The following is a 13,844-nucleotide window of genomic DNA, read 5'->3' on the forward strand; positions in this document are numbered from 1 at the left end:
GACGACTATATTACTAAATCTGATAGACTAGCATATTTCTATCCAAATGAAAAGATGAATGTAAAATGCAGGCCTCTGCACTAAATTACAATAACTGATTTTGATGCTAGTCCTCACATTCCAGATACAGTAATGCCATCTATTTATTAACATATATTGAAACAATAATTTTTACATTGTTTGTACCTGAGTGTTTTAAAGTGTCACATTTCTGAAATCGACAAAAAACTTGCAACAGACAGGGTTTAATGTATGGTGTCAGCTTGCCTGAGTTCATATCAGAGCTCCACAACCTAACTAGCTAGGCGACACTGTGTGCTATTTGACCTCTTTGAACCTCAGTTTCACTGATAAAATGGGAGCAACAGTCACCACCTCAGGAGTGGGGCGGGGTTAAAGTGGCACTCTATCAACTGCTCAATAGATGCTGTTGTGGGGCCTGCTCTGGAGCTGCAGTGGGTTAAAGCACAGCACTATGAAGCTAGCTGAACTGTTTCAGCACGAGTTTGATCCCCAGCCAGGGAGGTGACCCACATGGTGCAGCAGACCTCTCTTGTCTCCCCTCAGCAGTGTACTGCATTGATCTGCCTGTTCTGTTCTGCTCCCCACTCTGTGTCTGGTGAATCCTCTCACCACCCCTGCACCTCTGGCTGTATCCCAGTTCTGTATGTATAAATAAATAAATCTTAAAAAAAAAAAAAAGCTGTTGTGGTTGCTATTGGTGATGACGATGCTGCTCATGGTTGAGAGTCACAGATTGGGCACCAGCAGCCCATTCTGTTTCCTGCTGCCTGTATGTCCTTGTCTTTGAGCCACTTAACCTCTTTATCAGTTTTTCCATGAGGATAGTTATCTGGTAGATTTGTGGGAAAGATGAGATCAAATCGGGTGTTACAGACAGTGTTTAGTGCAGAGATCAGCACAAAGTCCCTCAATAAACAATGGTGATGGCCGTGCAAACCTCCAGTTGGAAGCTGCTATTTAGTTTATCCATACATACAGGTATCACTCAAGTGATATTGCCTGGCACCATGCTTCTTCTTGTGCCCTCTGCATGGCCCTTTTTATGTTCTGAACCAGTGATAAATCTGATATCGAGAATAGCTATCTATTATCTAATCTTTTGTTTCTGTATTTTTAATATCTACAACTCCTGAAAATTGGAAACCTTCCCTTTACTGCTGTGCCGATTTTACTTGCCCATGCTGGATTTGACTCAGACTCTAACTTTCTGCTTTTTCTCCTTTTTCCTTTCCTTCTCCTCCATTCACTTCTTTCTTCTTACCCTCCTTCTTCTGCTTCCTTCCTCCATACTCACAACTAGCTATATCTCCAAACTGTATTCTAGGAAACTCTTCATAGAATGAAGGACTAAAATATTTTTTGGAAGATCAGTATTGAGAATGTAGCATCAAAGCTAACTTTGGTCTTTTCTTGGTTAAATTATTACCTGTCACAGTGATGTTTTTACCCTCATTTCTGCCTAAATATTATAGTCTCCTCCATGTACTGAATTCTAATTTCCAGTTGTAAACATTTTTGTTTGTTTGAGAAATTTAAACTCATGTTTTCTTTAATACGACTGGAAGCCTATCAGTTCTAGATTTGTTAATGCATATTAATTTTAAGATTTTAAAAAAAGATTTATTTATTTGTGCATACAGAACTGGGGTACAGGCCAGAGGCTCAGGGACGGTGAGAGGCTTCACCAGAGACAGAGCAGGGAGCAGAACAGGCAGATCGGTGAAGTACACTGCTGAGGGGAGCATCGGCGGGTCAGGAGAGGTCTGCTGCGCCATGTGGTCACCTCTGGGGCAGGCGGGGATCGAACTCATGCATAAGTGGCTTCCGATTCTCAGTGCTGTGCTTTAACCCTCTGCGTCACCAGGGAGGGCCTAATTTTAAGATCTTTAAAAAAGAAGCCAAATAACCAAAATCCAATCTAATTTTTGCAAAATATCTCACTGGTATAGGATGGTATGGCTTCAGAATCAATTTTTGGCCATGTATGGAAATTGTCCCAGGCAAAGTCAACAAGTTCTTCCTTGATCCCAAGACTCTATCCGTTTGTTTGACACCAGGATGCTGAGAAAGTTGAATTATCTCAATTTTCTCCAATAAAAAGGATTCACACTTTCTGAAAAAGTTAAAGCATGTGATCTCTTCCAAGACTCTGATATTTATTAATATTTTATTTCTAGAGAAAAGTACCAAGGATGCTGGTGCTAATGCTAACACTGACATCTATCATGTGGGGCTTATTGTTCCCTCTCAGAAGAGGCAGGACCATTTGAACATTTGACCTAAAGGAAGAGCATCCCTTCTCAGGCTTGTTGGATGGTGCTTTTGGAAGAGCTTGTAGCTGGGGCAGATTCATAGACAGCAGCCTTGACTCTTCTGGGGATGGGGGCACAGGCGTACACATTCATTGTCAGGCAAAATGCATACTGGTTAAAGCACGGACTCTGATACAGACACTGATGTCCTCCAGAGCCAGCTGTGCTGCAAGAGATCATGCAAGCAGAGCTCGTCAGAAGGCGACAGGTACATACTGCATGGTCTCACTTAAACGATATAGGAAAACCAAACAAAAGGTCAAAGAAAAAGTGAAAACTAGCAAGCTGGCCACAGAACTGAGGCATATAGCAAAGGAGGGTGTGGAAGGGGCACAAAGGATGGAAACATATGGTGACAGTTCATGGTGATACGTTGGCGGGAGAACTATGTGGACTGCAACCATGTAAGAAAAAATTAATAAAAATTAAAAAAAAGCTATTTCTATTCTTTGCTAGTTGCATGAGCCTATCATAAATTGCTTAACTTCTCCAAGCATTATTTTAAAAAAATTTATTTATTTTTACATACAAGAACTGGGGTACTGACCAGAGATGTGGGGGTGGGGGAGAGGATTCACCAGAGACAGAGTCTGGAGCAGAACTGGCAGATTGATGAAGTGCACTGCTGAGGGGAGCAGTGTGTGGAACAGGAGAGGTCAGCTGTGCCATGTGGGTCACCTCCCTGGCTGGGAATTGAGCTCATGCTGCAGTGACTGCCAGTAGCTTCATAGTGCTACGCTTCAACCCCTTATGCCACTGGGGAGGGCCCAACTGCTCCGAGCCCCATTTCCCTCCTCTGTTAAAATGGGCCCTTTTCTTGAGGGTTGCCGTGAGACTCAATGAGAGAATCATGGAAAACATTAAGCCATAGTGTGCTCATGGCAGATGTAGTATTGCTATGGCTGTTTTAATGCTCTATTATTATTTTTATTAGTAAATTCTATAATTGAATAATAGTGTTTAGGGGAGGAATGAAATGTTTCCCTCTTTTAGGAATGTGATCCTTGACTTTGACCCCCTGGCTTTCAAGCAGGAAGCTGTTACATACATCTGAAAAGGTGTGAAGTCAGCCTGCTGAATCAAGTGTTGCCAACCAACATGCCCTCAATAAAAACAAAAACACAATTAAAAAAATAAAAATATTTAATTGCTATATATGCATTATTAATAAAACAGTCAAAGAAAGGGAAGCTATTACTTCTCCTCATGTGTTTTTGTTTGTTTCACTACAAGGAGAATCAATCTTCTCCATGCTCTTCTTTTTTGTCCATGTAAATCCAATTAAACCCTCATCTATTATTCGTTTCATTCTAAGCCACAAAGACAGCAGAGGAAAGTGGTTGCTTGCTGCTGTTTGAAGCATGGATTTGGACGCAGCCGAGGCCTGTAGACGAGAGTTCTAGGACTCCCAGGGGTTTGACTGCTTGGACTTGAAGCTGTTGGCCCTCTGGCTCTCACTGGGAGTGATTTTAGCTTTTGGAGCCCTGGTGTTTGATGGGGCTGTTTTTGGTTTGGTGTGAAGGGACTCTTCAGACATCTGTGTGGCCTTCATGGAGGTCTTGTGCTCTGCAGCTAGTGGTTTCTGGGGTGTGAGAGGAGCAACATCCCAGATCTACCCACGCCTCTGTCAGCTGCATGGAGGTTGGGAGAGGTGGAAAGATAGACTCTGGCTGAAACCAGGAAGTGACAGTGAAACAAAAGTCCAGCAGGAGACCCAGGCAAGGTGAGGTTGAAGCCACAGGGCTGAAACCAGACTATGTGCTCTGAGATCTTCTTGGTTTAAATTAGCTGTGGTTGCTATATCGCATCAGTCTATTTTTGTGAATGTGATTTTTACTTAGAGAGTGCTTTCACATCAATAGAGAAACCCAGTCTTGTCTCCCCTATGTTCTTCCTCAGCTCTCATGCTACTACACATTCACAGCACTTCTGACACTTCTGGTTACTCCCCACAGAGCCATTCTCTGACACCAGCTGGGTGTGCTACAACTGAACTCAATTCTGACACTTGCCACCTGGAGAAAGTGTCAGATCTCACAGGTTAAGGGCTCGGTCCCAAAGACTGCTGCCACATCTGGGACCAATGTCAAGTAGGTCTCTGGGCTCACCACAACTTCTGCCAGACTTGGCTATAAATGAGTGGTGCCTTAGGTTGGACTCATTCATGAAAGGAGCTCACAGAATTCAGGAAAAACACTTGCATTTGCCAGTTTATTAAAGCTATGACAAAGGATGCAGAACAGCCAGATGAAGAAATTCATTGGTAAGTTTTTATTTTTTAATATTTATTTATGCATACAGAACTGGGGTACAGGTCAGAGATGCGGGGGATGAGAGGATTCAGCAGAGACAGAGTTGGGGGGAGAACAGGCAGATCTACGAAGTACACTGCTGAAGGGAGTGTGGGTCAGAGAGGTCTGCCTTGTCATGTGGGTCACCTCCAGGGGTAGGGAGATTTGAACTTGTGCTGCAGTGGCTGTGATAGCTTCATAATGCTGTGCTTTAACCCGTTGCACCACCAGGGAGGGCCCCTCATTGGGTATGTTTTAAAAGAGTGAGCAGAGCAGGGGAGCTGCTGTCCCTGTGAAACTGGGGTGCCTCACTACCCTGGTGTGGATATGTTCACTAACCTGGAGGCTCTCTGTACCCCATACTTTTGAGGTTTTTATGCAAGTTTCACATACAGGCATGATCAGTGATAAACCCCATTTCTAATCTTTCTCCCTTCTTCAGAAAATGGGGGTCAGGGCTGAAAATTTCAAGTTACTATTTATGGCTTGGTCTTTCTGATGACCACCTGTCTTTCAGAATCCCTCTCAGACTCACCTCAATAGAACAAAGACACTCTTATCATCAGGGAAATTACAAGAATTTCTGGAGCTCTGGGCCAGGTGCTGGAGGCAGAGACCAGCATATATTTACAATGACCTCATGCACAGATGCCAACTGGCATGGTCTGCACAGCAGATTTTTGAGGCAGATGAGGGAGGTCTCACACCTATTTTATGGAGAAGAAAATGGAAGCTTTCCCTAATAAGTCTTCCTAATAAGCAGCAATGCAGTTCTTGGCTCCTGAGCCCAATCTTTAGAGAATTTTGGGCGGGGCTGGATTTCTTCCTTGGGTAGGATATTGCTTTAGCTAGAAGCCCCCAGGGACAACCTCCAGGCATCAGATTGCTTTGACTGTCCTGTATGATTTTCTGAAATTCCATCAGTTTGAATCAGTCATAATGATTTAGCCAGTACCTCTACAAGCCTGCTAACAAAATACAAAGAATCCCTAGTACGTCTAGGTAAATCATAAATGGTAAACCAGCTTGCTAAATTAATTTCCCTCTTGGCAGGCAGCTGAGATCCTAGTAGCTGAGAAAGGCAATGTTTATGGTGAATCTTTGCAGTTTGAAGCACTATTAGAGAAGGGCAGGCCTGGGAGTATCTGTCGGTTTTCTTTTGCTGTGTAACAGTTACACAACCTCATTACCTCAACCAGTGTGCACTGATGACCTGGACACAGCTTAGTGGGGTCCTCTGCTGAGGGTCTCACAAAACTGCAGTGAAAAGGCTGGCTGGGGCCTCCCTGGTGGTGCAGGAGGTTAACACTATGAAGCTATCTGCAGGCACTACAGCATGAGTTCAATCCCCGCCAGGGACCTGACCCACATGGCCAGGCAGACCTCCCCTGACCCAGCCATGACTTCCCTCAGCAGTGTATTTCTGTCAATCTGCCTACTGTGCACCCCATTCTGTCTCTGGTGAATCCTCTCACCACCACCGCCCCCTCCCCCGCCCCTGCACCTCTGGCCTGTACCCCAGTACTTGTATGCATAAATAAACAAATCTTTTTTTTTTAGATTTATTTATTTATTTATGTATTTGTGCATACAGAACTGGGGGATAAGCCAGAGGTGCAGGAGCGGTGAGAGGATTCACTAGAGACAGAGTGGGGAGCAGAACAGGCTGACTGATGAAGTACACTGCTGAGGGGAGCAGCGGACGGGTCAGGGAAGGTCTGCCTGCCACGTGGGTCAGCTCCCTGAGCAGGCATCAAACTCATGTTGAAATGGCCTTAGCTTCTTAGTGCTGCACTTTAACCTGCTGTGCCACCAGGGAGGGCACAGAACAAATTTTTTTTTTTAAAAAAGGCTGGCTGGCCCACACTCCTTTCTGGAGGTTGGGAGCTTTCTTCCAAGCTCATATGGCTGTTGATGGGATTCAGTCTTTTGCAGTTTTGGGGTTAGGCCCTCAGCTTCTACTGGCCTCTCAGCTCCCAGTGGCCCCCTGCCACATGGCCTTCACCATGGAAACTTCACTTGATGGCAGTTTGCTTCTCCAGACCGGCCAATGTTTTCTTTTTCTAGTCTCTAGGTTGGAGTGTTACATGGTGTAATGTAATCATAGCAGTGATATTTTGAGATTTCACCCGGCAATTTAGATCTTCACTGAAAGCGAAACCCACATTCTTTTTGGGACACAAGTGGGGGAGGTGGTGGAGTGGACATGGGCGAGCCCTAGTCTTGCAGAACCCCTGCCTTCTGAGGCTGCTGCACTTGCACTGCTTCGGCCATCTACTGTGCCCTTCTGTCTATGGTGAGAGTCTGGGCTTGTGCCCAGGATGGCATCCATGAAGCAACAGAGGAAGCGTCTGACTCTAGGAAATGAAGTGTGGAGGCTGCAGTGGAAGAGGGGGTGGGCTGCAGCAGACAGGGCTCTGTTCCCCTCATCTGTTCCATTACAACATAAAAGGTGAGACTGGACAGATGTGGGTTCTGGTCTCGGTTCTGCATTCCTATGGGTGGATTTGAACATGTGATGTCATCTCTCTGAGCCTCAGTTTCTTCATCTGGAAAGCCTCCTTTCCACAGAATTTCTGATTTGATAGGCATGAGCCGGGAGCCAGGGATCTCTCCTGTTGACCAGTGTTCCAGGGTGAATCTGTTACAGGGCAGGGAGAGAGGAGCACCCCTGAACCTCCAAACCTGCTGCTCCAAATTGGTTCTGCCATCTGCTGCATCAAGACAAAACGTATAAAACTTTAATGAAAAGGGACTTTAATACAGTGGATATACAATATGGAACACAAAGAATATAACTTCTAAATCAAACACCTGAAGTTACCCATCCCCTCGTGGGCAAAAGTCAACCCAAAAAGGATTGGCCCACAGCAAGGCCTGAAAGCTGCCACAAGACTAAAGCACCTTCTGGCCTGGACCCATGGAAAAGGGTCAGAAATGGCCAGACAAATCTGGGAGGAAAAGAGCAAAATCAAAATTGATATAAACACTGCCATAGTCACCTCCCTACAGGTATCTCGCTCACATCTGCCTTAACCAGTCTCCCTGTCCTGTAACAATTCCTCATGGTCTGGCAAGTTTGGATAATTAGCCTGTTCATGACTGGACGTTAGCCAGCAGCTGTGGACTCAGGACATAAGAGCTAGTTCTTGGGGGATGATATTAGCAAGTGGCTCTCATCAAAACTGACTGAAATTCAGGAAGATATTTTAGTTGCAGAAGATATTCTCAGAGAGAAAATATCGAGGAGCTTGAATGGAGCTAGAGGCCAAATTATATAGACTGGACCACGTGATGGGGGAGGAGGGGAGGAGGGAGTGTCCATGCCCTGAACATGCTGGATTGCACCCCCCCCCCACTTCATCTCCTTCCCAGCCCCCAGCAGCTGGCTTCCTGTGGTTCATAGATGCAGCTGCCTGCTGGGTCTGACAATTGTATTTTATATCTCAAAATAACTTGTAAGCTGGGGCAGGGCCACCCGGTCCACTAAAAAGCGGGGACTCGTAAATGTTGGTTGAATAAAGGAAGCAGTAAAATAGAAACACTTGTGGAGGTCTGGTGGTTAGTGCTGCTCCATCTGGCTCTTAACCTCTCTGCGAACATGCAAAGGAGTTCTCTGTCCCTCAACACTCCACCAAACTACATGCAATCTATGGAGAGGTGATAGCCTCTGAGGGACCCAATTTAGAGAACATCTTTTCTTTCTAGTCAAAAGCAAATCAAGTGCCTGCAATGTCCTGGATTTAAAATGCAAAGCTATCACTTTTCATTGAAAGGGAAATCATTTGGGTTTCTGAATTTCAAATCCTGGAACACATTTTCCCAACCAAGGGGAATTTCTAGTAACTTACAGGTGTGGAAAGCCTCACTGAATACAAACTTGGATCATAAAATTACAGCATCTTGTGTGAAGATGCAAGAGAGTTTTAAAGACCCCTCTACAAATGCTGGTTATTGCAAAGCATTGTGGCTAAGAAAACTGGAGATAGTGAAGTCTATTGTTCATCATTCATACTTCAGTAAGTGTGTCAAGACAGGGGAACGAGGTGCAGAAGGATGCATGTGCTTTAGGAAGTCTTGTTTTGGCTAAGACTTCGCTTCCCCTAAAACTGATTTTGGTCAATTAGTTCATATACTTTTGATTCTCTCTCTTTTCAACACACAACAATGGTTTGGGTTTAATAACCCAAGAGAGTCGTTAAATATTTCATAGCAGATAGTCCTGATGAAAACTTAACTCATACCAAAGTTATTTTTTATTTATGGGCTTCTGGGGCATCCATGCTGCTCCATGAAGCATGAAAAAGATAAGTGTTGTGTTCTTGGCTTTTGGTGAGTGCTGAGCATTCAGGTACAAGTGGCAGGTATGAGTGAGTGGCTTTGTGATTTGTTTGGAATGAGAGCCTCCTGGGGGGTGGGAGTGGTGACACACTGTCCTGCTTAGGGGACAATGACTGCAGAGGGTCTGGTCGTCAGACCCTCTGGAGTCATCTTTCTAGAAGTGGTGATGAGCCTTTAAGAGACAGAAGATGGAGTGTGTAGATGTGGAAAGGGCGTTTCAAATGAGGGAAACAGCATGACCAGTGTATGTGTCGCATGCCTGGTGTATTTGGGACATATTCATGGGGGAGAATTAAGTGAGGTGGAGGTTGTGGTACTCCAGAATGATGCAGGGTCTGGGAGGCACCTCTTGAATTCCAGCAAATAGAAACAGAAGCATCTCATTGCGGATTTCCGGTGGGGGAATGACACAGAAGTAATTAACCTTTTATTGAAGGACCACTGTACACAGATAATGCTGTAAGTGCGCTTGCAAAAATGAACTCAGCAACCCTGTGATGTCAACATTATTTTCAGTATTCCATATTGTAGATGAGGAAATGGGCTCACTAAGAGGCTGAGGTAGGATTTGAACCGGGTCATTTGGCTTTGAGCCAATGCAGTCAATTAGTAGGATGTCTGGTGTTCCACCTGATGAGCGGTATTCAGGAGAGGCTCACCTGGCGCTCAGGGTTCACTGGAAGGGAAAAAGGACAGCGTATGCTGAGAAGGCACAGGTGTGTTCTCTGTGATCTGGGCAGGTAGGTGAAGGAAAGTCCTGGAGTACTCAGTGGCGTTTGCAGGCTTTGAATGATCTTTCTACCCCCCTTGTGGTGCAGGGCAGGCAGGGAGCTGGGTGGCCCGGAGGCTGCCAGGCCACTCCTGGTTAATCTTCACTCCCTCCAGTATTTGCGTGGTCTTTCTCTGCTTCATGCCTCCAGTCTGTTCTCTGTGATGCTGCCCTTAAATGCTCAGCCTCCTGGCTCACCGTGCCCACTGACGCACACCCACACCTTCCTCCAGGCGTCCACCATCGGGAATGTGTACCCCGAGCCCAGGCTCCCAAGCGCCTCCTGCACTCAAGGCGGCAGGTAAGGCCACAGAGGCCAACAGCACAAGAGCCTCAGCAATCCGCAGTTGCCCTACACAGGTGCAGGGAAATCCAGCTGGAGGACTGATTATTTCTGGAGCCATTCTCCATAATATACAGGATGCCAACCTCATCTCTGTGTTCCTGCCTTTCTTGCTTGATTCCATCCATGCCACTTGTCCTATGCTAATTCCAAGCCCCCATTATTTTCTGCTTTCCACCTTACTCCCCTCCAAACTACACTCTGCAGTCAGAGGAACTTTTTCAAGAACACATCTGATCACATTGTTCTCTTGATTAAACTTCCTGTGTAAAATCCACACTCTTGCGTCACAAGGTCCTGGATGAGCTGCCATTCATTTCCCTCTCCAGTGCCATTTCTAGGCCCCTCCCTCCTTTCACACCAATAAAAGGATGCTGGTTTTTATTTCCTCACCACAAGCCACTTATCACACCAGTATGAATGAAGAAAGTCAGTGAGTGGGAATAGAGATGAAGAGATGGATATGATTAATAAGCAGATGTCTGATTTTAACACTTCCTCCCCAATTATGTGTCTGAAGCAAATAACTCCAGAGGAAAAAGATCTACCTTTCTATTCCGGGCCTCCACAATCTGGGCTTCCAGAACCTGCCTGCTAGCAGATATTTTCCTTCTTAGTCCTTCCCTTTCTCAGGGTATGTTCCAGACCTGCATCCTGAGGAGCTTCTGTGGCTCCGGCTCGGTACTGGAAGCTGGGCCTGACCATACTCAACAGCAGATGCAGCTCTAGCTCCGGGAAGTCAGTCTCAGAACCCTTTGCCTCTCTGTTGTCTTTGGAAGGGAAATTCAGGTCTTGTCAGGCAAAAAGGAGAGGGTGATTCAAAGATGAGCACACAGTTTCAAGAGGGCTGACTCAGTGATAGAGAGGAGGGCTGGAGGAGGGCAGTGGCTGTGATGGCGAAGACAGGTGCCTGTGGGGACAGCAAGGGCCAGCTTGCAAGCTCCCTTTCTGCCTTCAGGCATGTTCCCTACTGCCTGGAGCCTCAGCACACCCCCCCTGGCTAACTAGCATTATTTCCTTTTTCAGGAGAGCAGCTCCATTAACCTCATTTTCCTGCTTTGGCACAGGGGGTAACTTTTAGCAGGTGGAGGGCCAGAGCCAGGCACTGGAGTGAAGCAACTGGCTATGTATGGGTCATTCATTCTTGTGACATCAAATTTTCTTTTTTTTTGAGACTGCTACTGACCAGGGCTGCTAGGCCCTGACCATATAGGCAAAAGGTGTTTTTGTCCTCAAGTTGTTCACTACTTGAAGATGTTAAATGGGAAAAGAATCCAGGGGAAGAATACCTAGCCTGGGAGCTCAGGGGGGGTAGGAACTCAAGTGGAGCTGGGTTTTTGCAGCAATTACCCAGGGAAATCAGATGGCATTCAGAGAAGTGAAGAGAGAGATTTACTTGTCATACCCTCAGTGGGATCAGTCTTAAAGGCTGAGCCCCAAATTACAAGAATGGTGAGGTTTTATATAGGTTGTATGAGGAACATTGTCATCTCATCCATCATAGCATGAACATTCTTGATTGTTTGGGAAGCTGGTCAAGGTAGCCCAGCTACTACCATGGGCAGCAACACACTTTCTACTCCAGCGAGCAGCAGAATCCAAGCAACAGCCTCTCCCAAACAACAGGCCTGGGAATGTAAGCAAAACCTAAGCAGACCTGGGAAACTTCCTGTTTCAGGATAGCCTTCACCCAGGAAGAGTCAACCTTTTAGGCTATGACGCCAGAAAAGATACTTGAGACCTGATCATGAATGACCTTGTGAGCCGCTCCCTAAGTCAGGAGGGACAGAGAAGTGGGTGATGAAGTTTTCAGGCAGAAATGAAAGGGTTCTAGTTAGAGATTAGGAGGGAAGAGGTGGAACAGGAGAAAAAATCCCAAATCCTGACAGTGGAGAGAGTGGAGTTTGGGGAGCCATATATATTGAAGAGATATTCGCCATTTAGGGACCAGAAAGGCAGAAATGGTCTTAGAAAACAAATTTTCCAAGCTACTCAGCCATTCGTCAAGGCCACACTTCCACTCCTCGTTGTTTTTGAGTTTGTAGAACTTGAATAAATACCAGGCAAGTATTTCCTGAGTTTAGTAAGTTTATTTTAGAATGTTTTTTCCTATGACCAAGTTAAAAGTTAGGCCCACACACTAAAATGGTTGAGGGTGTTGATGTTCAGGGTAAATAAAGCAATCTTCTAATGCCTAAGCCCAAACCAACTTTTCTTTCAATAATAAGGCCACTATGCATAATGAGCTGATATTTTCACTTGAGATTTATAAATAATGGTGATGGCAGACTTCACAGATATTTGTGGACAAAGCAACTTTATTTTTAAAGAACATGAAATCTAACCTTTTTAAATCTCAGTGAAGTAAAAAAATGTATAGTGTTAAAAAATATTGAGCTTGGCTTAAATATTTTTGCTTATGCTCTAAGCCTAACTCAGTAATTACTAGGGTACCTTTTGAACTTCTGAAAGGACATGTTGAATTCCTTTAGCGATCCTTTTTGAGCAGTTATTTCAATCGACTCCTTTTTTGTGGAACAAGTATGATTTAGGAGTGACAAAGATTTCAACTCTAACAGTAAACTACATGATGTTTCAAATCCAATATAGTCTAGAAGATCCTATGTTATGGTAGTTTTTAGTTTTGGAGCAAGAAATGGTAATTAAAATTGACTGAAAAAGTCTAGTGAGAGATCATTCAAAAGCCCCATATTTGAAGAGGAAGTTAACATGAACAGCAATTTCATCAAAGTAAGGTGTAAAAAAATAAACAGATGGGAGGATGTTGCAGGAAAAAAAATCTTAAAACAAATCTGTTTTCTTTCCAAAGACTTCCAAAAATAATCAAACCTGTAAAAGTTACGTAATGGACAATTAGTAATGCTTTTTTGCATCTTAGTTTTTCTTCCCTCTTTTCTCTTATCTCTGCCTGGGGCCATAGATGCAGAATTAGAAGACATGTGGCTCTCAAAACCAGTAAGCAACGACCAACACCAGGATTACGTTCGGTGGCATGGCAGCGAGACCTGCATTCGCTGACTTTGACAAAGAAGGCAGGAATCTGGGTGGGTGATCCAAAGCAGATGCCTGTGCCAGACAGTCACCTGGGCTCCAGCACCAGGCCTGTGTTTATGCTTCAGATGGGAGAATATGGGCACAAAGGTGGGGGAGGAGGCAGAGGCTTGTGGAGATTTGCTCCTCCTAGGGGTTTGCTTCCATCTGTAACTAGCCAGCCCAGTTTGGCCATCTGGGAGAGGGGATGATTTGTGACTGGGCACTTTGCCACCCCAAGTAGGATCAAGTTCTTTTGATATGTGGAAAGAGGAGTATTTGAGTTTGAAGGTATTTACAATGATCGTGTTACCATTAAATGAAAGCTAGGGAGTTTTCCTTAGGCCCCTTCATCTACAGTAGTAGACATTCAATAAAAGGGAGTTGATTGATAGAAAGCTTGAGTGACTCATCTTACCAGTAACTTTCAAGCATACTTGAAAATTATGTCAATCTACTAGAACTTTTACAAATGAAATACAGGCTCCTGCTCTAAAGGGTTTTCATTGACACAAAATAATTAGAGAAAAACCTAACTGATGTAAAGGGCATATGTTATCTTCATTTGTGTTTTGTTTTCTATTTAGTCAAGTTAATGTACCCACTGAGCTGGACTTGGTGCCAGGGATATTTCATCAAAATATTTGGATAAATGTGACCATTGGGACAGAAAACCTATCAGGACTGTTAGACACTCAAATTCTCCTTTGGTT

General features: G+C 44.7%; 1 long non-coding RNA gene across 1 annotated transcript in view; it reads left to right on the forward strand.

The window, feature by feature from the left end:
• The window catches only part of LOC105853785, a 48,296-nt gene extending 35,257 nt beyond the window's left edge, over positions 1–13,039 (forward strand). The window contains exon 4 of the long non-coding RNA XR_001145555.1: positions 13,022–13,039. This is a non-coding gene — a long non-coding RNA (uncharacterized LOC105853785). The remainder of the gene's footprint in view (positions 1–13,021) is intronic.
• The last annotated feature ends 805 nt before the right edge of the window (positions 13,040–13,844 follow it).

This window comes from Condylura cristata, unplaced genomic scaffold (assembly GCF_000260355.1).
Source record: "Condylura cristata isolate star-nosed mole 26May11 unplaced genomic scaffold, ConCri1.0 scaffold00002, whole genome shotgun sequence".
In the NCBI taxonomy this organism is placed as follows: Eukaryota; Metazoa; Chordata; class Mammalia; order Eulipotyphla; family Talpidae; genus Condylura; species Condylura cristata.